Source organism: Papaver somniferum, chromosome 3 (genome assembly GCF_003573695.1).
Source record: "Papaver somniferum cultivar HN1 chromosome 3, ASM357369v1, whole genome shotgun sequence".
Lineage (NCBI taxonomy): Eukaryota > Viridiplantae > Streptophyta > Magnoliopsida > Ranunculales > Papaveraceae > Papaver > Papaver somniferum.
The window spans coordinates 98,191,463-98,211,234 of NC_039360.1; the positions used below are offsets into that span (position 1 = coordinate 98,191,463).

Sequence of the window (19,772 nt, forward strand, 5' to 3'; positions counted from 1 at the left end):
TATATTCAGCACCTTCATATACCATTGTAGATCAACTAAAAGACCCAATTTTTCATATTATGGTTGGTCATCACAATCCATCAACATATATTAGCTCATAAGAGTACCTTCAGTTGTTTATATATACATTGTGCCAATTAGAACTGAAGACCCATCATGATCATCTCCTGGAAGATGGTTCAGCTAAAGCATGTAAGCAATGTATACATGACAGCACATGCTAATACACAGTATACACATACACAACTTTGTTATATTACTGGGGAAAGAGTTCTTATTGTTGAAAGAACACAACATCTGGAGATCAAATAGCAGCCACTGAGCATAATATTTAAAATGCACTTGCAATTGTATAAATATACCTATCTAGGAACTGCCACTTCGATAATATGAGTTTGATTGGGAGTATGATATTCAAAATGATACCTCTGCATAGGATCCTGTACTTCAGTAATAAGCTTCCCACTTTATGGACATGATATTCAGAATGTTGGTCAGGTGCTGGTCATTATGATGTCATCCTGCTTGTCACCAGGCCTTGGCTGACCTCCAAGGTGAACATTCTGTCGAGGAGCGATTGAGAGTGTCAAGTATATAAAAGTGAAAGAAAAAAACGGATATAAAAAAGCTGAATAATTCAAAATAATATCTTTGCTGCGTGCATGTAGAAAGGTCCTAAGTGCGGCACTTGTGGTTCTCTCTGTTAGTATCTAAACTGTGATTATTCATTGTCATTATATATGCATGTTTGACCTGATTTACTAAAGATTAACTTAGATCAATTCAATTTGAATCTATCTGAAGCAAATCAGATAGAACTTTAGACTTCTCCGCACATTAGCTAAAGCGTCAAGTTTATGAAAGACGAGAGACATTAATATAAGAAACTCTGCAACTGTGCATGTTTAATTTTGACTTCTTGCACTTTCACACATTCATTGAACAAATTTCTAGACAGATGCTTTTGGTACAAGTTGAAGAACAGAAAAACTGGTTGAATTCAACTAATGACAATGTTAAAACTTAGGTAAATAAATATAGAAGTCTGGTTACCGCACATTCAATCAGACTGATCATACTGTTTTAATAGCATATTGAAAACTTGGATATAAAAAGAAACAAGAAACATAAATACCTCGACAAATGAACTGCCTCCAGGATTTCTCATATCACACATCCAAAAATACGAATGGCTACCGGGGAGGCTATCATCGCTAATTTTCAGGTTTCCTAAAGCAGCCTTTATGCTGAAGGAAGACGGGAACACCTGCGGAACACAAAATTAAATATGTAAAACTAAAAAAAGCACAAAGTTAAGGATCTGGACTCAAGAATAGATGATAACTCGAGTGAACCTTGATATCCGTGAGCAAATTGTTTTGTGCAAGCCGAGTTCCATTTTCATTCATCAATAAAATTTCTGCACGTGCCATATTCAATGTCAAATAAAAGAACTGCAGACTTCTCATTAGAAGCATCAGAACTATCACCAAAATATTAACAGCAGCCACGAAATCACGCAAGAACTGTTGGTCTATAACAAAAAAATGACAAGGTAGCCAGGGTCACCTCCACCTGCACAGAAGAGGTATGCTAGTCAGTTATAAACATATTGAAGTGGTGGCAGAAGTTCAAACAAAAGGATGGAGTGATCACCCGCTTGTCAATATTATTATAGAGTGAAGAGTTCAAATCATAGATAACTATCTGAGCTTTGACAAAACTATCCAAAGCTTCAGTTATGGAGTCCGCTGTTTCTTCCTGACGCTCGTAATCAGGAAGCAAGCCACAAACACGACAAAAGCTGGGAGTTTTAAGCAGAGATTTAGGACTCTTATTTCCACGGGTTTGGGCAGGGCTGTCAATGACATCGCCCAAACTCTTATATGCCTCAAAAAAGCTTTCCTCTCCTTCATACTGAGTTAGTTCATTGTTGCTATAGATTCAAATGCATACCTTTCAAAAACAAATCAGATAGGAACACCGTTCGGTTAACGTGGAATTGAACAGCAACTCTTCAATACTCCACAAGTAGCTGAACTGCAATCACCATATCAGACTTGAAACATCATCCCGATATATAGAAAAACAGTGAAAAGTAGAGAACCCTTACCAGTAAGAATGATAGAAAATCAATGTCAAGAACTGGTACCAAAATGGTGCAAGGAAACCCGTTACCTGAAAAAGAAAAGAAAATAGCAACTCCATATTGTATGACAGGAGTATACCAACCTTCTCCCTCACTCGAGCCAGACGTATTACTCTCCTTCCCCTGTTCCGTTCTCAGCTGTAGTAGATTCACCTGGCACCAAAAAGGACATCGACATGAGTACAACCCAGCGGGAATTTACATATTAACGTTATCAGTTACAGATGACAGCTAAAATAAGAAAATGGTAATTAGATATCACCTCAAAAATATTTTAAGGAAAGCAAATTTATAATCCCATTCTTATCTGTACGTTTCCCCTCTTTTTTATCCCTTGTTTTTTTAAAAAAAAAAATTACCCCTAGAGTTTCCATAGATGCCTTCTTAAGGAAAAAGACACAACACGTATCCAACCTATTATATTAGTCAAGATACAAAACATTTATTTTGATTAAAATGTTAACTAATGGAAGGCTTATCCCCTGGTGCAACACGATTTAACTAACATGAAACATTAAGCAACTCATTATATCTAATTAAGCTAGTGACTATACATAATTCACAAATACTACCAGCAAATTCAATTTATTATTTTAATCCTTACAGTTGCAATATCTAAGATAGCTATGGTATAGGTTAATACTATTACGGCCATTATTGATTTCCAGCAACCAAAAAACCGCGGTAACATGCCCAGGAACAGGCTCAAACGAGGCCTGGGGAAGATCAATTTATATTAAGAAAAAAAAAAGAGTAAACTGAGTAGTAGACGATGGGTAGTAGATAAAAAACAAAAAAAGGTAATTTGTTCCATATTCTATTTTCCCAATATACTGCAACCAGAGTATGTAGCAGAAAAACACTAGCTCTCACCTAAACATTGCTATTAGTGTCCATATTCTAAAGATTACACAACTATCTTGTAACTCTGCATAGATTCACAAAGGATAGTCCATCTCATCATTCAAAATTCTGGTATGAAGACGAAATGTAATCACATATAAGACGACAAGAACCAGTAGAAACATACTCAACCAGTACCAAATTCTATTTTTCCCATGTGTGACAATTACATAACACTAACATAACTAGGGGCTCCGTCAAAATATCCCTATATGAACCAAATTCTGACACTTGAGAAAATTTCAGTAAATCACCAAAGATTGGACAATCGGTAATGTGTATCGTATCGAAGAGGTGAAACTCCGATGTTATGGTACCCACAGACAAGCTTTAAAATCGATTTGGAAGTGTCCATCTGTCAAAAGAAGCTTTATTCTTTTATTGACAGTTCTTGTTTAGATCGAAAACAATGTCGTCAAATGCCAGTCAAGATAGAAGCATCATTTTTATAAAGCGTAGATGAAAACTGCTGGATTAGCTCTTACTCATGTTACTGCAGCTGAACTGAAGAAGTTATTTTGCTTACTCCAGTTTTGGGTTTGATAGAAAAAAATTAATGAAGTCCCATCTATCCACTATATAGAGAGGGGAAACTCAGTGCTCAAAAAATCAACTGCATGCTACAACTCATTTTAAAGGAACCATCCAACTTCCTAGAGAGGAACCTAAACAAAAAGATGCAGGCATACAGACAGACACAGGGTTGGATTAATAGTACTTCTATCTCAGATTTCTTATCTAGGCAACATACCAAGCAGCAGTTAGGGCTCAACTACTCCGACCAGTGTAGTACCTAATTTAGGAACACCAACAATATTGTCTCATATTTAATCCACAAACCTAGAGAGTGAAGTCTCTAAAGGAAAATACGAAACTAAAACTAAGAACACATCAAGCAATCTGCTGCAAGTTTCAATCAACATATCAAGCAGCAGTTGGAGCTCAACTTCTCCAACCAGGGAAGTACCTAGGAACAGCAAAACACACCCATGCCTTTCTACAGAAAAAAAAACAAAGGACAAGAGTAGAATCCCTAACTTCAAAACACCAAAACAACTTCAATAAACACATTAAACTGAAATCTAAATACACCCATGCTTCAAAAGTAAAAAAAAGAACCACCAAAATCTGTACATACAACAGGACTCAAACTTCACAGATTTAGGTCAAGAAATAGATCAAAAGATAACCAACAACATCAAAATTAAACAACAGTATTAGTAAATAATGGTTTATACCTGATGATAATCAACTGTCAGATGAACTGATTTCAGATTTCCAGAACAAAATTGATTTTGGATTCTAGGTTTAGGAATTTTTAAGGTTCTCGAAATAGAGATTTCTAGGTTTTGATTACTGAAACTCAGATTTTGATTTGGTTAGGAAAGCTAAAGAGATTTTAGATTTGATTGTGAGAGAAGTTAGATTCATAGAGAAGGGTTTTGGTATCGGGGGGTTCGGTTCTCTGAGCCGAGAGTATGTTCGGAAAAAAGAGAGAGAGAGAGTAAAAAACCAGAATAATGAAATTTTGGGGAAATAAGTGAGTGAGAGAGAGTAATAAAATATTTTGTGTCTGAAAAATTGGTATTATATAATTGCCGACGATTCCCAACGATATTTGCTCCATTAATTTTTATTTTACAAATCAACATTATTTATTTTTTCCAACGTATTTTCTGGTGTGCAACGTATATTGAAGTTGCACAGTGTTGCAACTCCAATATCCGTTGCACACCTCTGACATTGATAGGTTGGAAAATACAGGATATGGTGTAGTGCATGATTGTAAACAATTCTAGCATAAACAACACGATCTAGGATCTTCATGTTTGCTACTCTTTTAATTTCAAGGAGACAAGTCGAGTGACATACCTGGTTAAGACATGAACGTGATCAAAATTTTCCATCTCCATGAACTGCTTATAGTTTGATTTCTTCCATCCTTCATGAGTTCTTTAAAAAACAAAATCAGGGATGATATTTGAAACCTCAATTCCCTGTAAAGAGTGGATGTTATGATGTAATATATTGAGTGCAAACTTTATTCCTCTCGCCACTGCTTTCAAGTTGCTATCCTAAGTGATGGTGTTTTTAGCAACTACTTTCTAGGGCAAGGAATAGGTTTAGTACCTCTTTAATGGCTATTTATAGCAGTAAATTTCCTTACCATTAAAGGAACTCGAAACTTATCTACTGCCTCATAGCCGACATACCAGCGACTTCCTTTGCCGCCTCAGAAGAAGACTCTCATAGAAATCCAAATGGCCAGTACTCTCAACTCAAGTCTAATGGATATGGATAACGGGTTAGGGTCAGTGGGCCACAAAATCCAACACTATCAGGAGTACCAAAAATTTACCATTTTGAGATCCAAGGTTTGCATTAATGTTATGTCATGTAGAGCAGGGGCGAAACTATACAGCCAGGCTTCTCCTGGCTGAAGCCACCCCTAAAAGAGTCCAAGTCCATATTTTGATATAACCTAATTTATATTAGGTTGTACTTTGTGTGTGGATGTTTGGCTTAATCTGTGGCTAAAAAAAAATTCAAGCATGGGCCATACTAAACTACTCTTTTGGGTTATCAAAATTTAAGAAATTTTTTATAGAAAAAAAATGAAAGTTTCTACTCACAACAAAATAAATGACGATTTAATGTGGGAAAAACAAAATTTCTAGAGAGAACAAGAGAGAAAATCGTTGGATGGGGGAAGCGGGTAATAAAGTTCTCTGGAGAGAAAAGATAATCCCTAATCAATAGGGTTGGGTGTTCATTGGATGGGCGATGTTGCTTCCCTGTCCGATTCGTGTAAACTGCGAGTTTCTAAAATTCACCCGCGTCCAGTTTGCCAAGAGAAAAATCACGGATTTTGGTGTTATCCTCACATAGACACGAAAAATGACTATAAAAGAATTAATTAAGTGTAACAGCTCATATATTTTGCGCCTTTGGCTTTGGCGAGGCGTCATCTTTACGACTCATGCACCTTGGGCGTCTGAGCGTGCGCTATTGAGCGGTGCAAGTTGTGTGAGAACATTTATCTCGTGATAAATGTTGCAACTCGATGTACAAGCCATTAAATATTAGTATATTGATTTGGTTTGGATATCCATTTTTGTTGTTTGTTCATCCCGTAGAGCAATCTAAATGAATGAGTCTTGGATTGCCTTAAGAATCTTGTATCAGTACTTACTGATATAATGAAATTTATCAATAATAAAAATACAAATTTAACAAGAAAGTTATTTTTTACTATCGAGTAATGCCGTTAAATTATTTATTGAAAGTTTTAATATTTAAGCATACGATCGTCGAAAAATGTTAATTGACACGTACTTATGAAAGCATGAGTTCACATGTTTTTTGTGCTACCACTTGCATATGTAGTTAAAATCTTTCGCAGGGCCGATTTTCAAGCGATACTCGTTGGTTTGCCAAGGCAGTCTGTTAGAGCATAGCTCGGTCGAACTCGCATGCGTTGCTGTATCAAGCATGTTTGTTAATGTTAGTGATCAAAACTATAAGTCTTGATTTCTAGCCTATTAGCTAAGTCTCGGACTAGGATAGGAAAAGTATAGTTGAGCTCAAGGACTTCATGGCAATTCAACGACAACGACGAAGATATACACCAAGGAACCGTGGAACTTCATCAACAAAAAGGTATGTGAAGACTTGAACTTATCTATCACTCGAAAGTCTATATATTCTATCTCCTACTTCTTATGAGAAAAAAGTCGTATGCTATATAGACTAAATCAAACACATTCATATTTCGAGCTGAGTATTCAATGCTTATCTTTTTCTCGAAATTCATGTGTTGGTAAAGTATCTCGCTTTGATCAGGTTTATCTTCATCTTTCAATCATATTTGAGAATTGCTCCGACGCGAATACGATCTGTGAATAACGGTTGGGATAGCGTCCTCTTAGAATGTCCCAATGATTGAAATGAGAGTTTAGATTACATAACTATGTATTCCTTGATCCGAAGTTTTCGAACTTTGTTGAGCAAGAAGAGTCGCGTGGATTATGGAATTGGCTTGCCAAGTCCGCAAACCCAGTCCGCAAACCCAGTCCGCAGACTCAGTCCGCGAACTGGCGGAAGTTTTCGAACCGAAAATTTTTGCTGGCTTTTTCCACTAACTCGTTTGCGTGATCAATTCGCGAACTCAGTCCGCGAACTGGCGGAAGTTCTCGACCCGAGAATTTCTGCTGAGTTTGGAAAACTCAACCGATTAAACTTAAGTCTGCGAACTTGTTTGTGTACTTAAGGGGTTATGGTCTAAAGATGTGCTCCGAACATAGATATTAAATTACTAAGAAATGCTTTATGCAAACCGTGGCTATAATTTTCATTGAGCCGATTCTAATCGAATCGAATCATCTTAATTTCAAATGTGTCTTGTGTAGTTACATAAGATCTCATAGCAATTGAATGACTCTCTAACTAGTTCGTTTGAGTCAAGTGTATTTATGATGAATGAGGAACCAGGTTAATATGAGAAGCTCATATGGTTGCCTTTTGGTTACTATGTTGAACCAACATAAGTGTACACGTTTGGGCCGGTTTTCACGAACCTGGAAAGTGTTTACCACTAGTGTGTTTGACAAGCTATGTTTTTCGATCTAACGGTTGAGATATATTGGCTTGAATCTAAATTAGGTTTCATCTAACGGTGGATATGGATTGCTTTGTAACTAAGGCAAAACCCTGATTTGAAAGGACATTTATAAGAGACATCTATCTAGAGCAAAACTGAATCCCCACACGTCTGTGTGATACTAGTGCGCTCGCTAGAGTCGATCTCCATTAACCCTTGAGTTTATTCTCTAAATTCGGGTTAACGACTTAAAGACTTCATTTGGATTGTGAAGCCAGACCGATACTACTTTTATCGTAGTTGTGTGATCCGATCTTACTTTTCTATCGTACGAGTACAATCGATTGATTGGCTTGAGAACGTCTGAGTTCTCCGATAGGTAAGATAAAGAAGTAACGAACATCTTCGTCTCACTGTTCGTGATTCCTCGATAATCCGCCTGTGTAGTCAGGAAGGATTATTGAGAGGTGATTGATTAATCTAGGACGTTCTTTGGGAATATAAGACCAGATTATCAATTGGTTCCTGTTACCTTGATTTATATCTAAAGACGGAACAAAACCTAGGGTTTATCTGTGGGAGACATATTTATCCTTTGATAGACTTTTCTGTGTGAGACACATTTGTTTATTTATCAAAGCCTGCGATTTTGGGTCGTAACAACTCTTTGTTGTGGGTGAGATCAACAAAGGGAATCAAGTACGTAGTATCCTGCTGGGATCAGAGGCGTAGAGGTGTAACTGTAGCTTGTATCAGTGGAAGACTGATAGGGGTTCAACTATAGTCCAGTCCGAAGTTAGTTTGCAGTAGGCTAGTGTCTGTAGCGGCTTAATACAGTGTGTATCTAATCTGGACTAGGTCTCGAGTTTTTTTTGCATTTGCGGTTTCCTCGTTAACAAAACTTCTGATGTCTGTGTTATTTCTTTTCCGCATTATATTTTATATAATTGAAATAATACAGGTTGTGCGTTAAGATCATCAACTTCTCTAATCGGACCTTTGGTTGTTGATTGAAGTTGATTGATCCTTGGACATTAGTCTTTGATACCGTCCAAGTTATCTCTTTTTGATTTGACTCACAGATTTCTATTTGTTTGAGTAACAATATATTTGAGAGATAGAGATATTAACTCATTGATATACTTTTAATTGATTGAGTCTTGTCGATTCTCTTAAAAGTTTATTCGAGTTTGTCCATACAGATTGCTAAAGTTTATTCGAGTTTATTGGGTGGTGTTGTTCGACCCCCGCATTTTCAATTGGTATCAGAGCAGGTAAACACGTTTAAGACCTCATCAGTCTGTGTTTGTAGCGATCTGACTCTGTGGACAGAATCTCATACGCATACCAATATGCCTCCTAAAGCTGTCAACTGTGTCAAAGGTCTCGGGAATACCTCAAAGCGTCACTCCTTAGATGATTCTTCCGAATCCCGAGGTAAGAAGAATGTTCCATCTTGTGTGTATCATTCTTCCTCCAATGAGACATTGGACATAATGGCTAAAGCTGAAAAGGAGCTCACCAGAATTTCAAAAAATTCTAATGAGCGTATTGATCTACAGGATCATGGAAAACTCATTGATGAATTTGAAAAGTCTATTGATCGTGAGCAAGTTCTCTATGACATTATAGGGTCCTTCTTTAAGAAAATTGAGAAAATTCTTCAAGAAACAACCAACGACGTGAAAAGATTCTTTATCTTGAAAAGCTGGTAAAAGAAGACTCAATTAGAGAAAATTGTTTGATCAAGACGTATTCATCTGATATAGACAGACTTCGTTTTGAGAAGGAGAAACTTGATGTATCTCTTGTCATATCCCATGAACAGTGTGAATCCTTGGAAAAGGAAAACTCTGTCTTAAAGAAAAGTTCTTCTGCACAATCTAACTCTCATGAGCCTTTGTACAGAATGAGATTTTCTCCAGATGAAGATTGTGTCAAGAAAAGGTTTTACAACTTACAATCTTCTCCAGTGGCTATGAAGTTTAAACAAGTACCTGTTGTTACTTTTCCTCCTCGAATTTGTACCTTATGTGGGAAAGGAAATCACTTTGCAATCCATTGTTTTTCTATAAAGGAACGTGTCTCTAAGATTCACATGCTGCTTCTTTCTACTATTAATGGAGTAAATAATCTGGCAACCAATGCAGTGAAGATTCCTTTCACAAGAAACCAGGCAGCTTATAAAAATGATCTCTCTCGTAGAAATCATCACAAGAGTTTTTCTCAGAATGGAAGTATGTCCTGTGTTTATAAAAATAATTCTGATAAACCTAAGTCTAGTGTGTGGAGACCAATTTCAAGGAATCACCTAGAACCTATTTCTAAAGGTCCTAGACTTTATCAAAAAGGTTTCTCACTTGTGCTTCCCAGAAGAACTGCACAATGCACCCTTTTTCCTGAAAGCTGCAATGAAAGGACAAGAAAGGCTGTAATAAGACATTCTGGTGGAAGTTACAGCTACTCTCCCAAAAACTGTGGTGAGACTAGGTCTCCCTCTGCTACGTAATAGCAGAATGATCCATCCTTGTGTCTAACTTGAGAGATACAAGGATGAGGATTTGAGAGATGCTCAAGTATTGTACTATATCTTCACTAGTTGTATATCGATTGTTGCATTGTTTCTTTTTCGTTTGGTTGAAGTCTTTGTGCCTTGTTCCACTAGGGCCATGTGTACTATGTCGGCCCACGAACGTCCGTACCTCCTCAAGGAACACGAATATATATATATATATATATATATATATATATATATATATATATATATATAAATATATATATATATATATATATCCTTTATATGTGTTTCATTTTTCTTCAAAGGAGCACTATGGATATTGTTCCCAAAGAAGACGTTAACCATTTGGATGAGAAAAATCTTAAAGGAGGTGATTCCAGTCAAGAGTTTATACGGAAGATGATGGTTGAAAGAAAAGAGTATAACTCTTGGGTTGGAGAATCTGTTAAGGATCTAATTCGTGCTCAGGAAGAATTCAAGATCGAGCTGGCTAACCTTCAATTGTAGATAAACCAACTTATTGACAGACACGCGAAAATTCTTGGTACTCGGAATATCTTGATCAGGAATCAGAAGAAAGTTATCCTTGACTGCGCAAAGGCTCGACATTTTGCTCGCACTATTGATCGAAAAGTTCACGTTCTAACTTTTGAACATGGTGTCTCTACGGTCAATAGGGTTAAGGATATCAGTGACTCCTACTTTGATGGACCATTTCAGAGGTATGAAATCATCAAGGAAAACTGAGTTCTATTTTATTGCCTAGGAAGTCTTCTTTTTGGATTAGTTGGAAGAATAACTAGTGCTTTGAATAGCGATGATTGTGACTACACATAACTATCTTTTGTTTCATTCTCTTATATTATTTTTTAGGTTTTTGGTTAAAAATTCTAAAAATATTTGGAGGATGTTTATTATTGCAATTGGTTGATGTTCATATATTGCAATATTTTTATGGGATATGTATTGTTTACGGTCGTGAACTTGATGGTCCCATATGTTGTCAAAAGTAAAGTCGTTCATGATCGGTATTCGTTTATTGGTTTAAGGACGAATCGAATTTTGACAATTACAAACGTTAAGCCTATGAAATCATGTATTTGACGGAAAATAGGATGTGATCGTTTGTTTTGCAAGGATAAAGTCTATTATGTCACTTCGTGATGCAAAGATAGAATTGATCCTTGTATGTTTATCCACAGTTTTCGTCTTTATTGATCTATTGTTTGAATACTGTGAAGGCTCCATTGTGTGTCTTATGTCGAGCACCTTACAACTAAGTCGATTAACCTTGGCTTTGTTGGTTGTTCCATGAGATGCTATATGTTGAGCATTAGAAACTAAATGAACCATCCTTGGTTATTTAGTTTTTACTCCATAAGCTTCTTCTTTATCTCTTATGTTGAGTACATGTACGGTTAAGGTTGTCACCTTCTTTGATAACTTAATCGGGGTTCCATAATTCTCTTATGTTGAGACCAAAATAATTAAATTGATTGCCTCAGTGATTAGTTTGATTATTCGTATTCCGATTAGATTAATTATAGGTTCTCTTGTAGTTAATCTAATTGAAGTTTCAAATATTCCACAATCTCTTGTGTTGAGTATTTTAAATACTATTCTAATCATACTCTTATGGTTATTGTATTCGAATATTCCGTAAGGTTCTCCTTATGTTGAATATTCGAACGATTGAGTTAGTTATCTCCGTATGATTGACTTAGTCGTTGCCGGTTGCTCTGTGAGTTTACTTGTGTCGAGCACCTTTCAATTAAACTGATCACTTTTGTGGTTTGACTTAGTTGCGCATTCCAATTGAATTAATCATGGGTTAACTTGTGGTTAATTTGGTTGAGTTTTTGGATATAAAAGACCATGTTTTTGATTTTTGGTGTCCAAATAAAAATTCTTCTTTTCTTGTGAAATTAAGGTCGCTCATGTTGTTCTCTTGGGATGACATCAAATGGGGGAGAGTTCTTTTGAACTTGTGCTTAATAGTAATATCTTGCGGGGAGTGCGGCTGTGGAATCTTTAGGGGTTATCTTGTATCTTTAAACTCCTTGATGAATGTTGTTAGCTTCGGCTATAAGATTGCATCTAAATTTAAGTTTATGTGTGTCTTTTCTTTTGTTCATGAAATGTCTCTTGTGAAAATTTCATTACGAACCCGTTCTTTTACCTTTGCCAATTTTATTGACAAAAAGGGGGAGAAATATTGTAGGTCACACTACAAATACATATGGTTCTCGGATCATTGTGTAAGGGGGAGTGGTTTCCATGATCGAGATAGAGTATTGACTAAGGGGGAGTGATACATATCACCATAGTATTATTGTTAAAGTCGTGATACAGTTGGACTTTGATGTTCATAATAATACTATGACAATGTATAATAATGATCGAGACTCTTGATTTCTCTCATTATTTGTGCCATGGATCTTCAACAACGGTGATGCTAAACTTACAACCTTTGGGATCATTGGAGTACTTGGAAGGACGAAGATTTCAAGGAACGTTGAAGATTAGACTATGGAATAGGAGGCACTAAAGTTTATCTTTTTTGTATTCCATATGTATTAATAGTTTTTTCACTAAAATTGACAAAGGGGGAGATTGTTAGAGCATAGCTCGGTCGAACTCGCATACGTTGCTATATCAAGCATGTTCGTCAATGTTAGTGATCAAAACTATAAGTCTTGATTTCTAGCCTATTAGCTAAGTCTCGGACTAGGATAGGAAAGGTGTAGTTGAGCTCAAGGACTTCATGGTGATTCAACGACAACGAGGAATATCTACACAAAGGAACCTTGGAACTTCATCAAGAAAAAGGTATGTGAAGACTTGAACTTATCTATCACTCGAAAGTCCATCTATTCTATCTCCTACTTCTTATGAGTCAAAAGTCGTATGCTATATAGACTAGATCAAATACATTCATATTTCGAGCTGAGTATTCAATGCTTATCTTTTTCTCGAAATTCATGTGTTGGTAAAGCATCTCGCTTTGATCAGGTTTATCTTCATCTTTCAATCATATTTGAGAATTGCTCTGACGTGAATACGATCTGTGAATAACGGTTGGGATAGCGTCCTCTGAGAATGTCTCAATGATTGAAATGAGAGTTTAGATTACATAACCATGTATTCCTTGATCCGAAGTTTTCGAACTTTGTTGAGCAAGAAGAATCGGGTGGATTATGGAATTGGCTTGCCAAGTCCGCGAACTCAGTCCGCAGACTCAGTGCGCGAACTGGCGGAAGTTTTCAAACCGAAAATTTCTGCTGGATTTTTCCACTAACTCGTTTGCGTGCTCAGTTCGCGAACTCATTCCGCGAACCTAGTCCGCGAACTGGCGGAAGTTCTCGACCCGAGAATTTCTGTTGAGTTTGGAAAACTCAACCGATTAAACTTAAATCTGCGAACTTGTTTGTGTACTTAAGGGGTTATGGTCTAAAGATGTGCTCTGAACATAGATATTAAATTACTAAGGAATGATTTATGCAAACCGTGGCTATAATGTTCATTGAGCCGATTCTAATCGAATCGAATCATCTTAATTTTAATTGTGTCTTGTGTAGTTACATAAGATCTCATAGCAATTGAATGAATCTTTAACTAGTTCGTTTGCATCAAGTGAACTAGTTATGATGAATGAGGAACCAGGTTAATATGAGAAGCTCATATGGTTGCCTTTTGGTTACTATGTTGAATCAACATAAGTATACACGTTTGGGCCAGTTTTCACGAACCTAGAAAACGTTTACCACTAATGTGTTTGACAAGCTATGTCTTTCGATCTAACGGTTGAGAGATATTGGCTTGAATCTAAATCAGGATTCATCTAACGGTGGATATGGATTGCTTTGTAACTAAGGCAAAACCCTGATTTGAAAGGCTATATATAGGAGACATCTAGCTAAAGAAAAACTTAATCCCCACACGTCTGTGTGATACTAGTGCGCTCGCTAGAGTCGATCTCCATTAACCCTTGAGTTACTTCTCTAAATTCGGATTAACGACTTAAAGACTTCATTGGGATTGTGAAACCAGACCGATACTAATTTTATCGTAGTTGTGTGATCTGATCTTACTTTTTTATCGTACGAGTACAATCAATTGATTGGCTTGAGAACGACCGAGTTCTCCGATAGGTAAGATAAAGAAGTCACGAACATCTTCGTGTCACTGTTCGTGATTCCTCGATAATCCGCTTGTGTAGTCAGGAAGGATTATTGAGAGGTGATTGATTAATCTAGGCTGTTCTTCGGGAATATAAAACCGGATTATCTATTGGTTCCTGTTACCTTGATTTTATGTCTAAAGACGGAACAAAACCTAGGGTTTATCTGTGGGAGACAAACTTATCCTTTGATAGAATTTTATGTGTGAGACACATATGTTTATTTATCAAAGCCTGCCATTTTGGGTCGTAGCAACTCTTTGTTGCGGGTGAGATCAACAAAGGGAATCAAGTACGTAGTATCCTGCTGAGATCAGAGGCGTAGAGGTTCAACTGTACCTTGTATCAGTGGGAGACTGATAGGGGTTCAACTATAGTCCAGTCCGAAGTTAGTTTGCAGTAGGCTAGTGTCTGTAGCGACTTAATATAGTGTGTATATAATCTGGACTAAGTCCCGGGGTTTTTCTGCATTTGAGGTTTCCTCGTTAACAAAACTTCTGGTGTCTGTGTTGTTTCTTTTCCGCATTATATTTTATATAATTGAAATAATACAGGTTGTGCGTTAAGATCATCAACTTATCTAATCGTACCTTTGGTTGTTGATTGAAGTTGATTGATCCTTGGACATTGGTCTTTGGTACCGTCCAAGTTATATCTCTTTGATTTGACTCACAGATTTCTATTTGTTTGAGTAACAATCTATTTGAGAGATAGAGATATTAACTCGTTGATATACTTTTAATTGATTGAGTCTTGTCGATTCTCTTAAATGTTTATTCGAGTTTGTCCATACAGATTGCTAAGCGAAATATTGGGTGGTGTTGTTAGACCCCCGCTTTATCAATTGGTATCAGAGCAGGCAAACACGTTTAAGACCTCATCAGTCTATGTTTGTAGCGATCTAACTCTGTGGAAAGAATCTCATACGCATACCAATATGCCTCCTAAAGCTGTCAACTGTGTCAAAGATCTCGGGAATACCTCAAAGGGTCACTCCTTAGACGATTCTTCCGAAACCCGAGGTAAAAAGAATGTTCCATCTTGTGTGTATCATTCTTCCTCCAATGAGACATTGGACATAATGGCTAAAGATGAAAAGGAGCTCACCAGAATTTCAAAAAATTCTAATGAGTTTATTGATCTACAGGATCATGGAAAACTCATTGATGAATTTGAAAAGTCTATTGATCGTGAACAAGTTCTCTACGAGATTATAGGGTCCTTCTTTAAGGAAATTGAGAAACTTCTTCAAGAAACAACCAACGTCGTGAAAAGATTCTTTATCTTGAAAAGATGGTAAAAGAAGGCTCAATGAGAGAAAATTGTTTGATCAAGACGTATTCATCTGATATAGTCAGACTTCGTGTTAAGAAGGAGAAACTTGATGTATCTCTTGTCATAGCCCATGAACAGTGTGAATCCTTGGAAAAGGAAAACTCTGTCTTAAAGAAAAGTTCTTCTGCACAATCTGACTCTCATGAGCCTTTGTACAGAATGAGATTTTCTCCAGATGAAGATTGTGTCAAGAAAAGGTTTTACAACTTACAATCTTCTCCATTGGATATGAAGTTTAAACAAGTGCCTTTTGTTACTTCTCCTCCTCAAATTTGTACCTTATGTGGGAAAGGAAATCACTTTGCAATCCATTGTTTTGCTAGAAAGGAACGTGTCTCTAAGATTCACATGCTGCTTCTTTCTACTATTAATGGAGTAAATAGTCTGGCAACCAATGCAGTGAAGATTCCTTTCACAAGAAATTAGGCAGCTTATAAAAATGATCTCTCTCGTAGAAATCATCACATGAGTTTTTCTCAGAATGGAAGTATGTCCTGTGTTTATAAGAATAATTCTGATAAACCTAAGTCTAGTGTGTGGAGACCAATTTCAAGGAATCCCCTAGAACCTATTTCTAAAGGTCCTATACTTTATCAGAAAGGTTTCTCACCTGTGCTTCCCAGAAGAACTGCACGATGCACCCTTTTTCCTGAAAGCTGCAATGAAAGGACAAGAAAGGATGTAATAAGACATTCTGGTGGAAGTTACAACTACTCTCTCAAAAACTGTGGTGAGACTAGGTCTCCCTCTGCTACGTAATAGCAGAATGATCCATCCTTGTGTCTAACTTGAGAGATACAAGGATGAGGATTTGAGAGATGCTCAAGTATTGTACTATATCTTCACTAGTTGTATATCGATTGTTGCATTGTTTCTTTTTCGTTTGGTTGAAGTCTTTGTGACTTGTTCCACTAGGGCCATGTGTACTATGTCGGCCCACGAACGTCCATACCTCCTCAAGGAACACGAATATATATATATATATATATATATATATATATATATATATATATATATATATATATATATATATATCCTTTATATGTGTTTCATTTTTCTTCAAAGGAGCACTATGGATATTGTTCCCAAAGAAGACGTTAACCATTTGGATGAGAAAAATCTTAAAGGAGGTGATTCCAGTCAAGAGTTTATACGGAAGATGATGGTTGAAAGAAAAGAGTATAACTCTTGGGTTGGAGAATCTGTTAAGGATCTAATTCGTGCTCAGGAAGAATTCAAGATCGAGCTGGCTAACCTTCAATTGCAGATAAACCAACTTATTAACGGACACGCGAAAATTCTTGGTACTCGGAATATCTTGATCAGGAATCAGAAGAAAGTTATCCTTGACTGCGCAAAGGCTCGACATTTTGCTCGCACTATTGATCGAAAAGTTCACGTTCTAACTTTTGAACATGGTGTCTCTACGGTCAATAGGGTTAAGGATATCAGTGACTCCTACTTTGATGTACCATTTCAGAGGTATGAAATCATCAAGGAAAACTGAGTTCTATTTTATTGCCTAGGAAGTCTTCTTTTTGGATTAGTTGGAAGAATAACTAGTGCTTTGAATATCGATGATTGTGACTACACATAGCTATCTTTTGTTTCATTCTCTTTTATTATTTTTTAGGTTTTTGGTTAAAAATTCTAAAAATATTTGGAGGATGTTTATTATTGCAATTGGTTGATGTTCATATATTGCAATATTTTTATGGGATATGTATTGTTTACGGTCGTGAACTTGATGGTCCCATATGTTGTCAAAAGTAAAGTCGTTCATGATCGGTATTCGTTTATTGGTTTAAGGACGAATCGACTTTTGACAATTACAAACGTTAAGCATATGCAATCATGTATTTGACGGAAAATAGGATGTGATCGTTTGTTTTGCAAGGATAAAGTCTATTATGTCACTTCGTGATGCAAAGATAGAATTGATCCTTGTATGTTATCCACGGTTTTGGTCTTTATTGATCTATTGTTTGAATACCGTGAAGGCTCCATTGTGTGTCTTATGTCGAGAACCTTACAACTAAGTCGATTAACCTTGGATTTGTTGGTTGTTCCATGAGATGCTATATGTTGAGCATTAGAAACTAAATTAATCATCCTTGGTTATCTAGTTTTTACTCCATAAGCTTCTTCTTTCTCTCTTATGTTGAGTGCATGTACGGTTAAGGTTGTCACCTTCTTTGATAACTTAATCGGGGTTCCATAATTCTCTTATGTTGAGCCCAAAATAATTAAATTGATTGCCTCGGTGATTAGTTTGGTTATTCGTATTCCGATTAGATTAATAATAGGTTCTCTTGTAGTTAATCTAATTGAAGTTTCAAATATTCCACAATCTCTTGTGTTGAGTATTTGAAATATTATTCTAATCATACTCTTATGGTTATTGTAGTCGAATATTCCGTAAGGTTCTCCTTATGTTGAGTATTCGAACGATTGAGTTAGTTATCTCCGTATGTTTGACTTAGTCGTTGCCGGTTGCTCTGTGAGTTTACTTGTGTCGAGCACCTTTCAATTAAATTGATCACTTTTGTGGTTTGACTTAGTTGCGCATTCCAATTGAATTAATCATGGGTTAACTTGTGGTTAATTTGGTTGAGTTTTTGGATATAAAATACCATGTTTTTGATTTTTGGTGTCCAAATAAAAATCCTTCTTTTCTTGTGAAATTAAGGTCGCTCATGTTGTTTTCTTGGGAATGACATCAAATGGGGGAGAGTTCTTTTGAACTTGTGCTTAATAGTAATATCTTGTGGGGAGTGCAGGTGTGGAATCTTTAGGGGTTGTCTTGTATCTTTAAACTCCTTGATGAATGCTGTTAGCTTCGGCTATAAGATTGCATCTAAATTTAAGTTTATGTGTGTCTATTCTTTTGTTCATGAAATGCCTCTTGTGGAAATTTCATTATGAACCCGTTCTTTTACCTTTGCCAATTTTATTGACAAAAATGGGGAGAAATATTGTAGGTCACACTACAAATACATATGGTTCTCGGATCATTGTGTAAGGGGGAGTGGTTTCCATGATCAAGATAGAGTATTGACTAAGGGGGAGTGATACATATCACCATAGTATTATTTTTAAATTCGTGATACAATTGGACTTTGATGTTCATAATAATACTATGACACTGTATAATAATGATCGAGACTCTTGATTTCTCTCATTATTTGTGCCATGGATCTTCAAAAACGGTGATGCTAAACTTACAACATTTGGGATCATTGGAGTACTTGGAAGGACGAAGATTTCAAGGAACGTTGAAGATTAGACTATGGAATAGGAGCCACTAAAGTTTATCTTTTTTGTATTCCATATGTATTAATAGTTTTGTCACTAAAATTGACAAAGGGGGAGATTGTTAGAGCATAGCTCGGTCGAACTCGCATGCGTTGTTATATCAAGCATGTTTGTCAATGTTAGTGATCAAAACTATAAGTCTTGATTTCTAGCCTATTAGCTAAGTCTCGGACTAGGATAGGAAAAGTGTAGTTGAGCTCAAGGACTTCATGGCGATTCAACGACAACGACGAAGATCTACACAAAGGAACCTTGGAACTTCATCAACAAAAAGGTATGTGAAGACTTGAACTTATCTATCACTCGAAAGTCTATATATTCTATCTCCTACTTCTTATGAGACAAAATTCGTATGCTATATAGACTAGATCAAATACATTCATATTTCGAGCTGAGTATTCAATGCTTATCTTTTTCTCGAAATTCATGTGTTGGTAAAGCATCTAGCTTTGATCATGTTTATCTTCATTTTTCAATCATATTTGAGAATTGCTCTGACGTGAATACGATCTGTGAATAAAAATTGGGATAGTGTCCTCTGAGACTGTCTCAATGATTGAAATGAGAGTTTAGATTACATAACCATGTATTCCTTGATCCGAAATTTTCGAACTTTGTTGAGGAAGAAGAATCAGGTGGATTATGGAATTGGCTTGCCAAGTCCGCGAACCCAGTCCGTGAACTGGCGGAAGTTTTCGAACCGAAAATTTCTGCTGGGTTTTTCCACTAACTCGTTTGCGTGCTCAGTTCGCGAACTCATTCTGCGAACTGG

The 19,772-nt window shown here is 36.4% G+C and overlaps 1 long non-coding RNA gene across 1 annotated transcript; it reads right to left on the reverse strand.

The window, feature by feature from the left end:
* Nucleotides 1-406: 406 nt before the first annotated feature.
* On the reverse strand, nt 407-1,570 carry LOC113361507. Its single transcript, XR_003365154.1, has 3 exons — nt 1,356-1,570; nt 1,136-1,267; nt 407-563 (listed from the first exon to the last, which is right to left on the reverse strand). It is a non-coding gene; the product is annotated as an uncharacterized LOC113361507 (long non-coding RNA).
* Between the last annotated feature and the right edge of the window lie 18,202 nt (nt 1,571-19,772).